Below are 13,357 nucleotides of genomic sequence, written 5' to 3'. Positions count from 1 at the left end.
CCATAGCCTAGACAAATTAAAAATAATTAAGGGTAAAAAAAACCCTTTACCATTTGGATTTAGCTGCATGGCAGAGAACCAACATGGGGTGGATTAACACTGTGGAAGTTAGTTTCCAGGACAGAAGTCTGGGCTAGGCGGTGGCCAGACAGCGGGATGTTTTATGAGACCCCAGGCTCCATCCACTTGCTGTTCCACCATCCTGGGGTGAGGCTTCCCCTCTATGCCATCACTTCTGCTCACATCTCATTGGCCAGAACTCAGTCACATGGGCAGGCCTGCCTCAAAGAATGCTGGGAGTTGTAGTTTTTATCTTGGGGGGGAGGGGGCTCCATAAAAATGGGGGGCTCCCTAGGTTACCATAGCAAAAGGGGAGGATGGGTTTTGGAAGACGTTGGACTCTGCACGACATTGCTGGAGTGGAAAGGAAAGGGGACTGCGGGAAGAAGCTACCGGGGGAGAGGAGATGAGGACAGCTCCTCTGTGGCCCGTGGTGGCTGGTGCCCAGAAGCAGGTAAAGCAGGTGCACCGTCACTGACAGGGGAGACAGAGAGCCAAGGAACTGACCCATCACCTTTTATAAAATCCACAAGATAAGAAGAGGAGAAAATTAGAGACAAAAGACGAAATTCCATAAATAGCAAACAGACAAAACAGTAATAAGTATTAATAAGTCCCAAAGCTGACTATTTTTTTTAACAGATTTTATTTATTCATTTGTCAGAGAGAGAGAGAGAGCACACAAGCAGGGGGGAGCAACACACAGAGGGAGAAGCAGGCTTCCCGCTGAGCAGGGAGCCGGATGCGGGGCTCGATCCCAGGACCCTGGGATCATGACCTGAGCCGAAGGCAGACGCCCGATGACTGAGCCACCCAGGCGCCCCAAAATTTTATTTATTTACTTGACAGAGAGAGACACAGCGAGAGAGGGAACACAAGCAGGGGGAGTGGGAGAGGGAGAAGCAGGCTTCCCCGCTGAGCAGGGAGCCCAGTGTGGGGCTCGATCCCAGGACCCTGGGATCATGACCTGAGCCGAAGGCAGATGCTTCACCGACTGAGCTACCCAGGCGCCCCCAGAGCTGGTTCTTTAAAAAAATCAACAAAAGAGACAAATCTCTCATAAACCTGATTAGTAAACAAAGAAAGCACACAGAATACTCTTAAAAATGAGAAAAGACACCCAACTGAAAAACTGGAGATTTAAAAATATCTTTAAAAGAATTTTAAATGAATTCTATGGCCAGAAAATTGAAGGCCTAGAGGAAAAGAGGTGGTTTCCCAGGAAAATATAAATTCAATATATAAGATAGAAAAATGTAAGTGATGAAAATTAAACCCGGAGGAAGCTGCTTCCTTGGAGAGATCTCATGCCCCAGGACGGATGTGCTGCTTTTGCCAAGTAGAGGGAGGGCAGTGGGTGACTGCTGACGGGAGGGGTCCTTCTGGTGGTGGGAATATTCTGGAATCAGACAGTGGTGGTGGCTGCACGGCTCTGTGAGTCTACTAGAACCCGATGCATTATGTACTTCAAGATGCTTAAAACGGTGAATTTAATGTTATGTGAATTTTATCTCAATTAAAAAAAAAAACAGGTCAGGGAGAAGGCTTGGTGGAAAGAGCGCCCACGGCTGAGGTGTGAGTGGCCCCAGGTGCTGGTCTGAGGGGAGCTCAGGGCTGAGAGGACTTACAGGCTACGGGTGAGGGGTTGTGAGTGCCCGGAGCCCCTCATCCGTCCTCAGTGGTGGGAGGCTGTCACACTTGCCAGGGCTCAGCCTCCTCTCATCTGTGGCCCCCGGGGGGCCCAGCGTCCACCCAACTTGCCACCACACTGCACACAGTTCCTTGCAAGTCCTCCCTGCTCCGTGAGCGAGTAGGAGTGAATGATGAGTAGGGGGATGAGTGCAGCGGGCCTCTGATTTGGGTGTTGTGCAAGTGACAGCCTTGTCAAGGACAAGAGTGCGTGCTGAGTGGCGGGTGGGGCAGGGGACGAGCGTGTCCCTGGCTGCCCACCGAAAGCCAGGACTGTCTAGATACTTCCCTTTGTGAGAAAGCGCTTCCTTAAACGGGGCTCCTGCCTTCCTTCAATTGTCCCGCGGCTGTGGCCCTCTGAGGCCACCCCGCCACGCCTCTCCCTTCCCCACCGCAGCTCCCGTGGGCTCCTGACGGCCCTCTCCGCTGAGCCTCTGCGGTCCTTCTTCCCCTGCGGCCCAGCCACACACACACACAGGCAGATGACAGAAGCCGTTCGGGCCCGGCCTCCACGTCCCACCACGCATTAAACCATAAACCACTCTCAAATGATTTTATGAGAGTCGTGTTTTTCCTTCCATTTTCGTATACAAATCTAATCTTTTGAGAACCTAGTCCCTTCTAACTCACATCTTATGGGCTTTCATCAATAATAATATACGATCAATTACTCAAATGTAATTGATTAGTCGAGAGGACCGTATTTTCTCCTCGTATTTTGCGTCTGATTGGACATAAAGCACAGCGGTTGCTGCATGATGGTGGCCTTGCCCTTTGGCTGTGGACTATCTTTACCTTTTAGCTGAGATTAAATTTATACACAATTTTCTAATGTCGGCTTAAGAAAAATCCAAAAGGGCACTTTATATCCCAACACTACAAGATGACACCATCCCAGGGTGCGATAAGCAGCCCGGAAGGTGGATTAGTGGCCAAAATTGCCTTTTGAGTTGGCTCTGAGCTTCGTTCATCTTTATTTGGCCACACAGATCATTTTTGTCATCAGAAAGTTGAGTCCCATAAATCCAATATTGCCTGCCCAATTCAATAAAGAGAACCGGGGCCTGTTTCAGCCGGTCTGCGTCTCTCTCAGCTGAGACCTAACCACACTGTCTAACCAAGATGGCAGGGCGGCGGATGGCTTCCAGCAGGGCAGGGAGTGTGTGTGTGTGCAGGGAGTCTGGGCCACCGACGGCCTCGCTGTGCGTGGGGAGTCTGGGCCACGGATGCCCCCCCGGAGTTTTCCTCTCTCCACGACCAGCAGAGCAGGTCCCTGAGAACCCGATCACGCTCGACCAGGTGGCACTCTGGTGCTTACAAGGGCCTCTCGTGTCCTCTGGTGCAGGACAGAGGGTAGACCCGGAGTGGGGGAAGCTGGGGAGCGGTCTGCAAGCTGGTCGCATGCGCCCCAAGGGCAGGACTCCTGGAGAATATTTGGTAGGAAGAGCAGTCCTTTGAAGCCTCGACCTGTCCTTCAGGGCCCCATGCACGTTCTGTCCTGTCCCATAGCTTCACCGTATCCCGGTCAGAATTAGTCTGTCTTCCCCACTGATCCATACAATGTAGCTGATTGTTCTTTAACCCACGTGAGAGACAAGGATGGAGGAGCAGGAAGAAGAGGAAAAAGAACCTGCAGTCATAGTCTTAAGTAGCTTGGGGGGTGGTGCCAGCCTCCAGGTACCTCTGCTCTGCTCCTGTCACAGTGGGGGGCTGGGAGGCGTGGTGCCCATGGCAGGAGGCGTCCTCAGGCACTGTGCCACCTTCTTACCTCCCACGGGGCAGGGTCTGGGAGTTTGCCTTATTACAGAGTAACACCTTAGCTCACTACTGTTTCGTGGATGCTGGCACGAGACACGAGACTCCTGGGTCAGAGACAAGGAAGTTCCCAACTCCCGGCCCAGCAAACGCTAAGCATGACGCTGGCAGTGGTTCTCTTGTCCCTGTGTCCTTGGGGTGACTGGGAGGTGGACACCACGCCCACAGTGGGTTTGCATCGCTGACCAGGAATGCCGGGCTAGGAACCTACTGCTCTATGCTCCCCCGGGGGACATGTCACCGCATCCCCCAAGGCTGCTGACTGCAAACACACTGAGATGTGGCCTGCGTACAGAGGCCAGCGTGTTGCAGTCCTCATGGACTCAGCAAGAAGGGCAGGGCTGCTCAGGGCCCCCCCATCCCCCACCCCTGCAACCTGGCATCCCCACCCAGGCTTTCCTGCTCATCGAGTCCCAGAGCTCCTCGTTGCCAGCCAGGTGGAAATGGGCCAGCGTTGTCCTGCTGGTCTTGCATGGCAAAGCCTGCTTGGGTCAGCCTCCCCAGGGGCCTCTGGGCACCATCTTCCCAACAACCTCTCTGCTGCTTCTCTCTCTCCTTTGTGATCTTTCTTCTTCTCATCGACTCTTCTGTGCTGGGACTCAGCACACTTCTCTCCCCTCTCCCTGGAGGGAACATCACCCCCAAGGCTACGAGTGTCACGTGGAGGAGCCCCACCAGCTGTGAAGGCTTCTTCACCCTCCCTCCTGGGCTGTGGGTGTTAGCCATCCACGTGGGCTGACTTTGCCTTAATGCAAGCCTTTGTTCCTGCTCTGGTGTCCCCTGTGCCAGGTGCTGTCTTAAACCCTTTTAGGAATAACAAGGGAAACACTGCACACCAGAGTGAGCACCTGGGTGCCTCGGCCGCACCCCCGAATCCTCAGCGCTCCGTGTGGGGCACTTAGGACTTCTAGTGGTTAGGAGGAGGTTGAGTTATTGAGTCAACTCTCGGGTTCTTACCCCAACTAGTTGTCATGAGAAGCTACTATGAAACATATGAGAAAGTCTGAGGGGGCATCTGATTCTCAGCAGAGACCATTAGAGAAACAGTGGACGCTGTCTTTAGCCTTGTTCTGGGTCCAGAGGCTGAGGCTGTCCTTCTCTGTCAGGGCCCTGGGAGTCTCACCTCTAGGAAGCTGACTTTGCAGCTCCCACTGGAGAGGGCTCACTTCCTCAAAAGACATTTCTAAACATCTACCTCCCCATTCCCCTAGTCTTATAGAGAGAAAGGAGGGATGGTGAACACCTGTCTACAGGTGAGAAAATGAGGGATCCCACCAGATCACTGACCCCATAGAGATTGGGGGCCTGGGGGCATCTTGGAGGCAGAGGAGGACATGCCCCGTGGGATCCTTGGTGATGGGCTGCAGCAGACTCCACACCACACCCCTGCCTTTGCCACTCCAGGGATCCTGTGGTGACAAGAGGAGGTGAAGCCGAGGGGGTCTGGTGCTGCCGGCCACGGCTCATGGTTTCTGTGTGCGGCAGTTTTCTGCGTTCAACTTGCACTATAAGCGACAGGCAGGTGTGTGGGCATTTGCTGTGCATTTGCAGGTGCCCACACTCAAATCATCACTGTCTGCCAGAGAACCTCAAGCGAGCGCCGTGGGAAATCCCAGCCTGACGGAGTCACCGACTGACCCCGGTCCTTGGCCCCTCATCGTGCCATGCAGACTGTGACCAGCTTGTGAAGGGAAGCACAGCCCCCCTTGATTCATTGGAGCTTCCCCCAATCTGACCTGCTTGGCCCCCTTCCTTAGGCTGGTGGTCTCTGTGGCTCCCGGCAGGGCTGGGAATAGGGTGTGAGCAGTGATGGGGGTGGGGGGGTAAGTGAGGCTTCAACCCAGTCTCAACACTGGCAATCTCAGAATCAGGACGTTTGGGATGCTGAAAGACAGAAAGTTAAGTATCACACAATGCCAAAGAGACCTGTCAGGTCGTGGGGTCTGTATTAGTTTCCCATGGCTGCCACAACAAAACACCATCAACCGGGGGCTTAACGACACTCTCACAGTCTGGAGGCTGGAAGCCTGAGATCAAGGGTGGGCAGGGCTGCATGCCCTCCCAAAGGCTCTAGGGGAGGATCCTCCCTGCCTCTTCCAGCTCCTGGTGGCCCCTCATGGCCCCTCGTGGCCTTCTCTCTGTGTGTCTCTTCTTAGAGACTCAGAGCCCACCCTGCTCCAGTGTGACCTCACCCTAACTCTACCTGCAGCAATCCTACTGCTGAAGAAGGTCACAAGCACAAGTCCTAGGGGTTAGGACTACAGCATTTGGCGGGGGGGTGGGGGTGGGGGGGGGACACAATTCAACCCACACCATCATCTGGCTGCCCTCCCAGAGCAGTTACTGTGGGTGGCCCCTACTGGAAACGAGCACCTCGTTGGTACCTCTCACTTCTGCTTCTGTCCCCGGGTGTCACCTGGGTTTTCCTCCTTGTTCTTCCTGGAACTTCGGCAAAGGACAATCCCAATGTGGAATGACAGCAGACATGGCTTCTCCCCCTATTCTGTGTGGGACTTCTGCACCTCATTGTCAGTCCGCTTTAACCCCGAGACGGAGGCTTCTCTGGGCAGTTCCCAAGGATGCTGGCACACTGCAGGGAGAGAAACACCCAAAGAAGCAGCTGGACACTGCTATGCAATGTCAGGGTGGAGGGGCTTGCAGGGCTCCAGGGGTCCCGCTGAATGAGAGGCCCTTTGATGCATGGAGGATGCATCCCCCTCTGACTCAGATGCCCGAGTGGGAGTCCAGCTTCCTCGCTTCCTCCTCAAGCACCTGGGGCAAGTTACTTAAATTCTCTCCAGCCTCCAGTTACTCATCTGGAAAATGGGATGATGAGAAAATTCTCCTTCTCTGGGTTAAATGAGGGAAAGTGTGGACAGCCCCTGTGGCCTTTCGACAATGAGCTGGGGCTACTGGGGGCCAGCTGCCCTGTGTGAGCGCGGGCGCATGGAGCGCATCCTCTCCCCCAGGACCTGGGTGGGGCTGGACCGACACCGTGCAGTCTGAGTTCTCATCACGGCACGCCAGCAGACGTCCGGTTCTGGACGGAGGCAGGGCCGAGCTCACTCCTGGCATGTTCCCTCATCTGTGTGTGCCCGTGCTCCCTCCTTGGGGACCCAGATGGGACGGTGCCTGGGAGCCCTGGCAGGTGCCAGCACCCACTGAGTCTCCACGAAGGGGGTCTGCGGTGATGGTGACTGTGGTTGGATCTTATTGTGGGCTGAATTGTGCCCTCCCAAAAGCCCTGGGACCTGTGAATATGGCCTTATTCAGAAAAGGGTCTTTGCAGATGTAGTCAAGCTAAGATGAGGTCCCACTGGAGTAGGGTGGGCCCGAATCCAATAACTGGTGTCCTTCTAGGAAGAGGACAAGACACGCATACGTGGTGGGGAGGGAGGCCACGGGACACTGGAGGCAGGGACCCAGTGATGTGGCCATCAGGAAACGGAGGACGCCAGCTCAGCCAGAAGCTGCAGGATGCGTGGACGGTTTCTCCCTGGAGCTGTCAGAGGGAGTGAGGAGGCCCTGTCCACACCTTGATTTTGGCCGGGAATGAGGCATTTCAGTCGATGGTAATCTGTTGCAGTCACCACAGGACATGAGCACAGACCCCTACCAAGTGCCAACCTGCCTGTCTTCCGTCCCACTTCCATGGCCGCAGATGGTTTGAGGGAAAAAGAATTTGGGGGTTATCCCTCGGGAGCTAAGGAGCATCGCATCGCGCCACCAGGGGGGCGGTGGGGGGTACTTTGTGAGGGAAGGGGCAGAAGGAAAACCCCTCCGACCTCAGCCCCCAGCCCGCGTGCCCGGAGTGCGGTGGGCGTGCATAATTTGTTTGCTTTGCAATTCTCTCCCCTCAGTGGAGACAAATTGATTTGTACATGGAAATGGGCTGTCACTGGGGGGCGGCTGTCTCGTTAGAGGACAGGATTTGCCGGGTGTAGGCAGGGCTTTGGGGGCATAGCCAGTGGTGGGATGGGGGATGTGCCCAGGTAGGCCCTTTCAGGGGCACAACACAGCTCCAAGGCCTTGCTCCGAAGCTGCTGCCTCCTCAAGCCTCTGGCTGGACACTCAAGGCCCGGCTGCGCACCTGTTTGCTGGGTATCTCCGAGCGAGGGCCCTGGGGAGCCGCAGGACCCAGAACAGACCCCACGGTGGTGCCCAAAAGGTGGCATGAGGACCACTCGATGGCGGTGGGGACAGCAGGGCATCGTTTAGCAAATAACAAGAAACAGCTTAAAAAACTCCCAAACTCAACGTCCAGCGAAAGAAGACAACGGCAAAAATGTGAAGTGGCCGCGCGGGGCTGTCCGGAGCCACCTGCTCTCTGGGCAGGCCAGGCTCGGAGCCACCTCCCCTCTGCACCAGCGGGTCTGTCTCTTTCATCGGGCCTGCCTGAGGGTGATGGAGCAGGAACGCATCACGCGAAAAGCCTAGATGGAGACTTAGAAGATCCAGGCCAACGTGGCGCTGGTACCAGGCTCCGGACCCGGGCGCCCACTACGCTCGGAGACTATGGCGCAGGAGCGAGGGTTCAGGCCTGGACGAGATTCCGGGTCAAATCCCAACCCCTCCATCCCATGGGGGGTCACCTTTGAATCCTCCAAGTCTCCGTTTCTTCCTCCATCCACTTGGCATCGTATCCACCCAATCAAATGGCCACTGAGGGTCTGGCACGCAGGAGGCCCTCCAGTGAGCTAGGAGCGTGCTGGGCCCCAAGGGTGTGATGTCCCACGTGGGGCAGGTTCTGCCGCAGACTTCTGAGGCTGAGGGGAAGATAGCGTGCCCACCTCGGCAACGCCGGCTTACATTTATTTTTCCTTTATTATGAGGTTATAATTGAGATGCAGTCGCTCTTGAGAATTTGTTCATGGGGTATTGAAAAAATATCCTATCCCATATCCCAGAGCATCCGAGATAGCTTAGAGAGACACAGTCATAAGGCAGGATAGAATTAAAAGTGAGGGAATCTGGGCAAAGGGAAAATAGAAGAGAAACACGACGTGAAGTCAGAGGTAAGGATAAGGCACGGAAGGCCTCCCAGGAGCCCGGGACACTCGTGTGACGCGTGTTGGAAATTCCAGCCTGGACTTCAAACCAAAGATGAAAATAGGGCTCTTGTGTGATTCACGGTGCCTACAAGATTTCAAACATCAATTATTCAGAGGGAAAGCAGGGTGACCTCTCACTGGGGCCAGAGAAATGGGTGAAAGGGAAAGTAGGTGGGTAATGACTGCATTCAGCAAATGTCTATTGAGGACCTACTATGTGCCCGGTGTTGGGGACAAGGTGATGAGCATGATCTGCAGGTGGGGAGGGCTTCTTGATCCAGGCGTGGCTCACGTCAGAGGCTGCTCCCCCCCAACAACGGTCCTACCCGTAGACACCACCACCCCACCCCCCTTACAGCTGACGTGTGACCTGCTCTAAGACACTCGGTGAGTGTAGGCTGGGTGCAGCTTCATCCTGCTGCCAGGGCTCTGTCTCAGCCCCCACAACCAGGGGAGGGGCTCCCGGTGAAGCTTTCCCTGCCTCTCTCGGCCCCGTCTGATCCAACCGCATCTGATGCTGCTCAGAGTTTCTAAGAGGCATTTGGGATGGAGGGCACTCAGATTCGACCCAGAATCAAACAGCACCCTGGTCCGGCTCAATTCAAGCATAAAATGTAGCAGGAGGAACCGGCAGCTTTCAGAGCCTTCGGTCCACCAGCCCAGATGTGCAGAATTTCTTACACTGGGGCTCCTTGCACACGGCTCGGCCCCGAGCAGGCACCCCCGGACAGAAGGAAGGCAGGGAGCCCCCACCGCTGGTTACGGCCCGTGCAGCTTGGCGGAGAAGCTTCCCCAGTGAGTGATGGCAGAGAAGCTTGAACAGAGAGCGTGGTGGCCGCTGTCGCCCCAGAATCAGGGGTCAGGCGGTCTCCAGGCCAAGCCCACGTTGCCAGAATTAATATGTAAGATAAACAGCCCGTGGAGGCACTGATCAAATTCTCCAGGCGTGGGTCAGAGGTCTGCTTTGGAGGTGTGAGAAAAGGTTTAGGGAGGACCGGGGTCAAATATGTGCAGCCAGACAGGCTGACCACTGGCCCCCCGAGGCGGGCAGCTTGGGGGCTGCACTTGGGGGAGGTGGAGCCATCAGAGCGGACTCATTACTCAGAAAGGCCGAGAAAGTTGTCTGCCACTGCTCTCGGCTGCCCGAGCACATCAGCGTCAGCCCGCGCCCGGGCCCCCAGGGCCCCGGGGCCCTGCTGCTTCCCGACCCACCGGCTCCGGCGCCGCCACGATTCCGGGGGAGAAGGAGGCCGGTCGCCGGTGGGTGGAGGGGCAGGGTGCTGCCACGTCCTTGACAGGTGGCCCCCCAGCCTGCCATGGGGAGCTCACTACTTCACAGGGCATTTTGGAGAGTGCTGACCGTCTGTGGCACCCTGGGTTTTCATGATTTCCCCTTTGAGAAAGCCCCTTTCCCACATGTGGCCAGAGCCCCAGGCCTCTGCTGTGACTGGACAGGGCTGGGCCGGGGTGTCTATTCCCGGTTCACAGTGGAGGGCCTCGGTCATGCCACCTGCGTTCGGGTCCTGCTCCCTGGTCCACGATGAGGAGTGTGCAGCCGGGCTCCCCTGGTGGGAGGCAGGAAGGAACCCTGTGGGACCTCTCCTCTTGACTCTCAATGTGTACAGAACGTAAATTACTCCGATTTCTCATCTTCGCCTCGGCCTTGGGGCAGTTCCTATAATAACGGCCGTTTACAATACTCGTGGCCGGCGTGGCTCCTTTTGCTCCCGGGGCTCTTGAAACGCTTGGGAGACAGAAGTCGGCAGCAGGCCTGTGTGCTCAGCGTGAGGTGGGGACTCATTTCACCTAGAAAGGGACAAGGCAAAGGAAGTATTTTAAGGGATGAACCATTTCAGTGTTTTCACCAAGGAACGTACCCCCAGGGGCGGTGACAGAGAAAAACCCACCCGGGCTCCCTCCCGGACACCTGGCGGTGGGTCTCCCACCTGTGTGACTTCAGCCTGCCTCTAAACATCCCTCTGGCTGTCCTCTCCCAGCTCATTTGCAAGCCTGTGGTTCCCAGTGTCATGCTGGAGGCTGAGGACAAGGTGACCATTAAGATGGGAGGACAGGGTGGTCACCAGGAAGGACAGGGGAAAGGCGCTGCGACCAATGTCAGTATGAGGTGAAGGCACCGGGCAAAAGAGGGTGTGAGCCTCTAGGCCTGGACTGGGGTGGGGGATTCAAGGAGGGCTTCCCAGAGGAGGAGGCACAGCGTGGTTATTGCAGGCACCGCAGAGCCCCCCAGGGACAAGTGGGGAAGGGCACTGGGAAGAAGTTGCCGAGGTGTGAAATGCAGTCTGTGGAGGCCCAGGCTGAGAGGAAGGGGCAGCATCTTCCAGAAGAAAATGGATCTGCCTGGCTCAGCCTGCAGGGCTGGGTTTTCTCCCTTCATTCCCAAAGCATGTGCCATGTGCCATGGAGGAGCCGGCCTCTGTGGTGCCCTGTGGAGCAAAGGGGCCCTTGGTCAAGGAAGTTTGGGAGATTATCTCAGAGATTCCCGGTGCACCTTATTCTGTTAAAGGCTCTGAGAAGTCCTGCAGTAAGGAAACCAGCTCCCTCTAACCCAGTGATCTCTGCCCACTGACCACACCACAGAGAGAAGCCCAGGAGATGGGCATTCGGCAGATCGCTGTCCCCAGCAGCGGGGTGCGGGAAAGCACAGGACTTGTGGAGGGTTTGCACACCTGCTTGGATGCTCACCAGCTGTGCCAACCCGGCTGAGCTCCTCTGACTCTCTGGGGACTGCAGAGAGGAATGGGGGCCCTGTGAGGAGGCTGAGCTGGTACGTGGACATGCTGAGACCTGAGTGTGTCCCTGGCCCCTGTCATCGGTCTCAGAGAGGCATGGGGTCCGGCCCCGGGCAAGAGGTGGCCGGGAATCATGCCTGGTGCTTACCCCCAGCAGTGCCTGGGGCCCGATGCTCTGTCTCCTGGCCCTCCCCACACACTTCAAAACCAGCTGCCTACCGGCCATGAGCGGCAGAGCAGGAATGCCTCCTGACCACTGACCAGAACGCTCCCCGGCCTCCAGCCTGCACCACGGCTCTCAAAATAGGAAGCAGACTTCCTCTGCACGCCCAGATCTACCGGATTAAAACCCGAAAGGGCAACTCTTGGGGAACAAAGACTTAAATAAAACCCTGCCTCCCGAGAACATGGAGGCAGGAAGCGGTGCCTAATTCTTAGGGCACCAGCAGGTGGCATGCGGGTCTGGGGCAGAGGCCCGTGGGAGAGGACACTGCTAAAGCAGGGGATGTGGCCCCAAGGCCTCCCTGGAGCTGGGTGCCGGGCGCGTGGGCCCTTTCCCGGAAGCCAGGCACTCATTAACCTGCGGTGGGCAATATCATTCCCACCTTACAGATGGGGAAATTGAGGTCAGGGAGACCAGCTCACTTTCTGCAGGCCACATATTGGGGAAAGAGACAAGATCTGGGCTTTGGACTCCAAAGTACTCTCCACAGCCCTGGAGTCTTGGAGTCAGGGAAGCAGGCCTGACTCAGAGATGGGGAGCTTCCGGAATCCTCAGGCCAGGCCTTCTGGAATCAACACTTGAGTCTGTCTCTGCCAAGAGCGTCTGAATCAGGCCCAGCCCACCCTCCCTCTCGCTCCCATGCTTTCTGAGACTCTGTGTCCTCATTCTAAAGGGACAGGAGGCTTGGACCTCAGGCCGTTAGCTGAGCCCCTGCTTGAACAACCCTCGGCCAGGACGTGGAGAGAACCCGTGTCTCAAGCATCATCTCAGTGCCTCGAGGAGGAGGAGGCCGGTGGAGGGTGACAGAGAGAGCCACACCCCTGCCCCTGCTGCCCACCCGCCCACCTGGCTCGGCCCGGTTCCCCCACGTCTGCTAGCTGCATGGTCACTTGGCATCTCTGCACCTGAGTGTCCTGTCCTGTGACGTGGGCCGGGTGGCGCCTGTACCTGTCAGAGAGGGCCGATGTCCGCCTGGGACGCCCCCGGAGGGTGCCTGGACGACCACATGTCTGGGAGACCCCGTGGGCAGGTGGTGACTAACCCCGGCTCTCCGGAAAGCAGACGAGCTCTACTCGGAGCACCTGCAGATTTTTGTCCACGGCTGTTTCAGTAAATTAAGTGGCTTCCAAACTTCTGGAGCCCCGGTGCTGCCGTCCCGGGATGGCGCTATCTGCCACCGTCTGGGCGCTTGTCCTTGCTGCTGGAGAAAGGAAATGGAGGCCAGAGTTGGGGTCCCTGGGCGGCCCCTCGGGCGGGGGCTCTGACTCCAGAGCACCAGAGAGGATGCTGCAGTGATGTTTTGGAAAACAAAATACACAAGCTACATCTCCCATCTGACGCAGAGCGCTGCTCCGTAGACCACCCGCTGGAGAAAGGCCGCTCCTGGGGGTCCGGTGTAGGAGGCGTCCAGAATCACTTCTACCCGCCGCAGGCTGTCAGCAGGGGACAGAGCGTGGGCGGCAGGGAGCTTTATGCACGGGCCATCTCTGGGCCGAGAGAAGCCAGCGCCCCTCCGCAGCATGCACCCTGCGGGGACCCTCCCCTGGGGCCTGAGGCTCTGCCTCGTGGACTCACCAAGCTGGAGCAGCCCGGATGGTAGCCGTGCAAAGGCTGTTTTCTCATCGAGATAACAGAAGATGCCATGTCTTGGCAGGTAGGATGAATGCAACCTTTCTCCAGGGACCCAGCCTGCGCCAGCCCAGAGCCACCCCTCACCGCCTGTCCCAGCTCTTGTGTCCGCACACCCCTGAGCACACGCAGAGCCACCG

This window comes from Mirounga angustirostris, unplaced genomic scaffold (assembly GCF_029215605.1).
Source record: "Mirounga angustirostris isolate CCGP_5_RB_7025 unplaced genomic scaffold, mMirAng1.0.hap1 SCAF_2, whole genome shotgun sequence".
Lineage (NCBI taxonomy): Eukaryota > Metazoa > Chordata > Mammalia > Carnivora > Phocidae > Mirounga > Mirounga angustirostris.
Note: the sequence above shows the minus strand (reverse complement) of the source record.